Below are 6,620 nucleotides of genomic sequence, written 5' to 3'. Positions count from 1 at the left end.
TGAGGAAAAAAATCAATCCACCTCCACTCATAATATTACCACATTCGATCTAACCCAGACCACTAAAAAATCCCTAATCTCAATACCTCAAGGCAAATGGCAGGAGACCTTACAACTCACTCATCAATGCATATCACTGTACATCGGTTGAATAGAAAAAATTCCTTGAATGGGTACAATTAGTCAAGCTAGCCATTGACAGCAGGGAAAAAGTTGGGTTCTAATAGGAAAATCTTGTGCTCCGAATACTAATGATGTTGCATACAAACATGGAGGTCCAAGAACTCCTTGGTAATAGCTTGGTTGTTTAAATCTATGAATCCCATAATTGCTAAACCTCAAATATTTATGAAGACAACAAAGGAAATATGGGACTCCGTTCGAGAGACCTACACTAGCCTTGAGAATGCTTCAAAAAATTTTGAATTAAAAATTAAGTTATAGCAATCAAAATAAGGAGAACGTGATGTCACAACCTATTAGAATGAGATGGTTATGTTGTGGCATGAACTAGATCAATGCAGGGAGGATGTGTGACATAACACTGCGGATTTCACTCATTATTAGAAGGGTGAAGAGAATGACTGTGTGTTCATGTTCCTTATAGGTGTTAATTAGAGTCCTGATGAAGTAAAAGGTCGTGTTCTTGTGCATTGACCCTTGCCATCAATTCGAGAAGTCTTTTCTGAAATTCGTCTAGAGGAAAGTCACCGCAATATTATGCACATCAACACTTCAATTCTTGAAAATATTAGTAATATAGCAACCTTGATGACTCATAAGTATGATCGAAGTGGAGATAAGAAGAAAAGACCATGGTGTGATCACGGCAAGAAATTTTGGCATACTCGTGAGACTTGTTGAAAAATACATGGCAAGCCTCTAGGATGGAAACCAAAGGCCGAACGTGCTCTCCATACTATGGTTAAAACTTCACGAGAACATCCAGTGAAATCAACTGCAACTCAGTTCACTCCATAACAAATAGAACAAATCCTGAAATTACTCAATCCTGACACTACTCCATCATGTTCGTTTGCACAAAATGGTAGATTACATTATGTGTCTTCCTTCTCTCAACAACAAAATCTTCCCTGGATAATAGTTTCAGGGACCACTGATCATATGACTAGTTCCTCTAGTCTTTTTTCTTCTTATAAACCTTGTGAAGGGATTAAAAAAGTGAGAATGGCTGATGGTTCTTATTCTACTGTAGCTGGTGTTGGTAACATTGCAATACCATCGTATTTGGTCCTATCTAATGTATTTCATATTCCCAAGTTAACTTATAATGTTTTATCTCTAAGCAAAATCACAAAAGACCTACGATGCCTTGCTAATTTTTTATCTTCACTCTGTAAATTTCAAGAGCTAGCCTAGGGGAAGATGATTGGCAGTGTTAGGGAAGGTGGTGGTCTTTATTTTTTGGATAAGGAGTCCAACTCAAATAAAGAAGCTCAAAGAAGGTCATGCCTCTAAACAATGTCCGTTTGTAGTAATGATGAAATTTATTTATGGCATTTTAGGTCATCCAAATTTCTTTTATTTAAAAAAATTGTTTCCAAACTTATTTTGTAATAAAGACCCATCACTTTTCCAATGTGAAATTTGTGCATATGTAAAACATCATAGAAGCTCATATACTTCACATCCATATCAAGCGTCTAGGCCATTTACAATAATTCACTCTGATATATGGGGCCCATCACTGGTTAGAACATGTCATGATAAAAGATAGTTTATAACTTCCATAGATGACCATACTAGAATTTGTTGGGTTTATTTGCTAAAAGAGAAATCGGAGGTAGAGAGCATTTTCAAAAAAATTTACCATATGGTTCACACTCAATTTAATACTTAAATTCAAATTGTTCATAGTAATAACGTTCGTGAATATTATACTCAAGTTTTTTGGAAGTTTTTTATGGAGAACGGGATAAATCCAACAAAGTTCTTGCAATGATACACCACAACAAAATGGTAGGGCTAAAAGGAAAAATAGACATTTGTTAGAAGTGGCTAAAACTCTCATGTTTTCTATGAATATACCTAAATATCTTTGGGATGAAATTGTGTAATACTCCACATATTTGGTTAATAAAATGTCATCTAGAGTTTTAAATTTTAAAACTCCTATTCAGGTTCTCCAAAAAGAGTTTTCAAAAACCAGATTAATAAATTCACCGGATCTAGAAATATTGGATCCACGATTAAATCCTAGTAGAGGTATTGGTAAATTAGACCCAAAAGCAAGAAAATGTGTTTTTGCAAGTATTGCTCCAAACCACAAAGGATACAGATTTTATGATCCTACAACTATAAATTTATGTGTTTCTATGGAGTACAATTTTTGGAAAAACAACCCTTTTCCAATTCAGATTCAGGGGGAGAATAATACGGAATCAAATTTGGAAATAAAAACGTCTCCATCTCCTTGGAATAATCTAGAATCCATAGAAATACTAAGTTTATCACCCAGACCACTACAAGATCTAGAAGTTATTGCCAAAACTCCTAATAGTTCTTTAAGAAAGAATACTCTAGAATTCCTTAGCTGTGGAAAAGATTATTCCATTGAGGTAGCACAAGATATAAACTCAAATTTAGAATATGGAAGTCAAAATCTAGGAGTAAGTCCCAAGTCACAAATAAATTTTAAAGATACTCCATCCGAAAATCCTGAATTTGACTTAGAAAATGTGCATACTCAAATTTTTTTCTTTAAAAAATTAGCATCATCATTTTGGAAATAGATCACGCTTGGAGTCAATGAAACTCTTTGGGCAAGCATATGAGAGAAGGATAAGCCATCGAGAACCTAAAACTGTCACTCCTCAGAACTGTCAAGAGTCAGAACTAAGATAAGAAAATCCAACAGGTGAAACTTCCATCTCAGATTTTGATATTCCTATAGCCTCATGGAAAGAGAAACGCTCATATGCCAAATATCCTATCTTAAATCATGTGTCACACTCGAAATTGTCCAAATCTTTTGCTTGCTTTACTTCTAGTGTCACAAACATTCAAATCCCCAATAGTATATAGGAAGCTTTAGATATTCTGAAATGGAAGAAAGTTGCATATGATGAGATGAATGTTCTTGAGAAGAATCAAACATGGAGGACTGAAGAGCTACCACGAGGAGAACCAACCGTTGGGTGCAGGTGGATCTTTACTCCAAAGTTTAATGCTAATGAAACATTTGAACGGTACAAAGCTCGTTTAGTAGCCAAGGGATATACATAGACATATGGGGATCGACTACACAGAAACATTTGCAATTGTTGCTAAACTTAATAATTTTCGAATTTTGTTGTCCATTACAATAAACCTTGATTAGCCCCTAAATCAGTTTGATGTGACAATATATATCTTATCCACTATATTCACTTTTGCAATCTTGTTATTTTTGTTATCCCTCTACAACAAGTTAGGCTTATTTTGTAGGTTTTGTGGTTGATGGAGTTATAAATATAGTGTAATTGTTGAAGCTTAGATAAAAATAGAATTATGAATATAGTGTCATTGTAAATAAACAAACTCCCATCGTAATTTTTCTCTCCCGGATTATATTTAAATTTATATTTTATTATCAAATTATATTTTATCTAACTACTTATCGAATTAATTACAATAAACAAAATCTTCTTGATTTTTCTCTCCAATTTATATTTGAATTTATCTTTTATTATCAAATTTTATTTTATCTAACTTTCGATTTGTTTAAATGTTTGTTACAAACTCAATTGTATCTAAATATTTTTTTTCATTGTTTTATACATATTGTTATCAAATTAATTTTTTTTTTTTCATATTTTCGATGTTTTCAATTTTTCATCTAGAAACACGTAAAAATGGGTTGTTGTACTTAAAAAGAAACATATAAATGGAGATAAACTTTAAATGTTTGACACATGTATATATATATATATATATATATTGTTCAGCTTATTATTAATATTAATGATAATATTATTATTATTATTATCAAAATAAGATAACAAAAAAACCCTAGATCTCATCTTTTTCACTTAGTTGCCCCCTAAAATCTCTTTTTCTTCTTCTCAATCTCATGCTTGCAATCATTGATTTAGCAACCCTTTCTTGAATCTCATCGTCTTGGTTAGTTTTTTTACGACCACCCTCGCCAGGTCACCGACTTTTTTCGCTCGCACTCATGTTTCTTTGTTTCTACTTTGAACTTCGACGACATTGTGGGATTGATAGTGTTTAAAGTTGGCTTTGAAGATCCTATGACCAAAATAGTCGCATGGAATGAAGACGATGAAACTCCCTACAACTTGTTTTGTGTCAAACGCGATCATATTTCTAATAGTTACATCGTCCTAAAGTTACAATTCCTTTAAATACTCACTTGCCAATAACTTCATTAGTATGATCAATTTTGCTCTTTCTAACCTTGGAGGAAGTTCATCGTTGTAGACATCCATAAATCTCTAATGAACCTCACCGTCTGATCGTCATCTTCCCTCGCATACATACACAGCTGGACGTGTTAAAGGACCATATTGGGTGATTTTAAATTTTTGTTTATGAAATGTTTAGATATTTGTGTATTTGTTGTTCAAGAATATTTAGGTAGAGCATTGTCTATTTGTATTCAATTTGTTAGTCTTTGGGATAGTTTGGTCATTTACCAATTTATATTTTCTATATTTAAATTCGTTTTGCTATTTTTACAATTTCGAAATCTTTTTGCCATTTTTTCAAATGAAATTTTAAATTTTACTATTTCTCTTGTCAGCCCTTAAAAATATTTAAAGTTGAACTCATATCTAACCTAGGTTGAACTCCAAAATAATTTATTTTTGTTACGATTTTAATTTAATTTCTATTTTTTCCAAGTTCCCTTCATTCAATTACTCGAATGTCTTTAAACTGGGCTGGATCTTGTGCTTTCCAGTGGATACTTCCAAACCCAAATTGTTTTTCAACATGGGTTGGATCTTTTTCTTCTTAATGGGCCTCTTGAAAGCACTTAAAGGCATCTCACACGATTACCTATGGGGAAATTTTCACAACTTATCAATATTGGCCCACCATCCAAATCCTCTCTTTCTTAGTATAGTAGAAGTAGGGGATTCAAATTACGAACCTCATGGTCACCAATACACTCATATGATAGTCGAGTTAGGCTCATTTTGACCTCTCACCATCTAACTTATTTCAACATTGTTCCATATAGGAAATAATGTGTACATATTACTATTTAATGTTTTACAAATTTATCCTCCATTCTAAACAATTTTGCTTGGTTTGCTTTACACGAAAAATGGCCATGCTAACATCAAATAACTATAAAGAACGGTTATTAATGAACATTATGAACTAATACGTTCAAATTTATATTTAAAATACTAGAATTGATCATTGACTACTGGTGATTAAGGTGAGATCGATGGTATCCAATGGGTAGTGGTGGACAATGGTTGTTGTCTGTGGCATAAGAGATGACACTGGTGGTCTGGGGCGATAATACTGGTGATTTTCGGGCACCATTAGTGGTGGTCTTCAACGATATATGACAAGCAATGGTGGACCGACGACAGCGATGCATTTGCATGGTGGAAGTGAAGGTGAAGAGATTTAAGATAGTAAATGTGAGAATATTTTGGTCGATATCATCTATATACTAACTAAAATAGGGTATGGTTGAGAAGCTTTTTATTTCTCCTTTTACCCCTTTTAATGGATGGCTTTAAGCATATGTTAGATAATTTTACATTAAAAACAATTTCAAAAAAATTTATTTTCTCCCATTTTTATCATTTTTTTCCTATTTCTTAGCATCACATGTAAAAGCAAAGCAAAAAAAAAAAAAAAAAAAAAAAAAAAAAAAAAAAAAAAAAAACCCTTAAATTTTATACCTAGTTAATATCTACTTAAAAACAAATTACATTTTATCACTAATAATCTCTATTTCACATTAAATAAAGGGGAAAATATTTTTTTTAAAAAAAATCACATTTAGTAAATAATGATATTTTGGTTTAAATTAAATTTTTAACCACACTCAATTCATCTTTATTTTAAAATTTTGATTTTTTTAAAAATAATTTTTAGTAGTTTTTTAATACCCACTGTTCACACGAGGTTTCCGGAAAAACGTCTTTCGTGGAGTTGAACTTGAGTTGGTGTTGATGTTGGAGTTGATTTGATGCGATGTGGTTCGATCTCTAATACTTGATCCTCTGATTCTCTCTCAGTTGGGTGAATATGCTTGACTTGGAGAAGGAAAACACCGAACGTTCTTGAAGTAGAAGTCTTGAAAGCTTGGAATAGAAGTCTTGGAAGAGTATTTGTGTCTTCAAAGGTCTTCTGCTTTATAGGAGTGCAGCTTCAGGAGTCTTGGAAGCTTGAAGTAGAAGTCTTGAAATAGTATTTGTGTCTTCAAAGGTCTTCTACCTTGTAGGAGTGCAGCTTCACGAGTCTTGGAAGCTTGAAGTAGAAGTCTTGGAAGAGTATTTGTGTCTTTAAAGATCTTCTACCTTATAGGAGTGCAGCTTCATAAGTCTTGGAAGCTTGAAGTAGAAGTCTTGGAAGAGTATTTGTGTCTTCAAAGGTCTTCTGCCTTATAGGAATGCAGCTTCATGAGTCTT

The sequence above is a fragment of the Benincasa hispida genome, chromosome 5, assembly GCF_009727055.1.
Source record: "Benincasa hispida cultivar B227 chromosome 5, ASM972705v1, whole genome shotgun sequence".
In the NCBI taxonomy this organism is placed as follows: domain Eukaryota; kingdom Viridiplantae; phylum Streptophyta; class Magnoliopsida; order Cucurbitales; family Cucurbitaceae; genus Benincasa; species Benincasa hispida.
Note: the sequence above shows the minus strand (reverse complement) of the source record.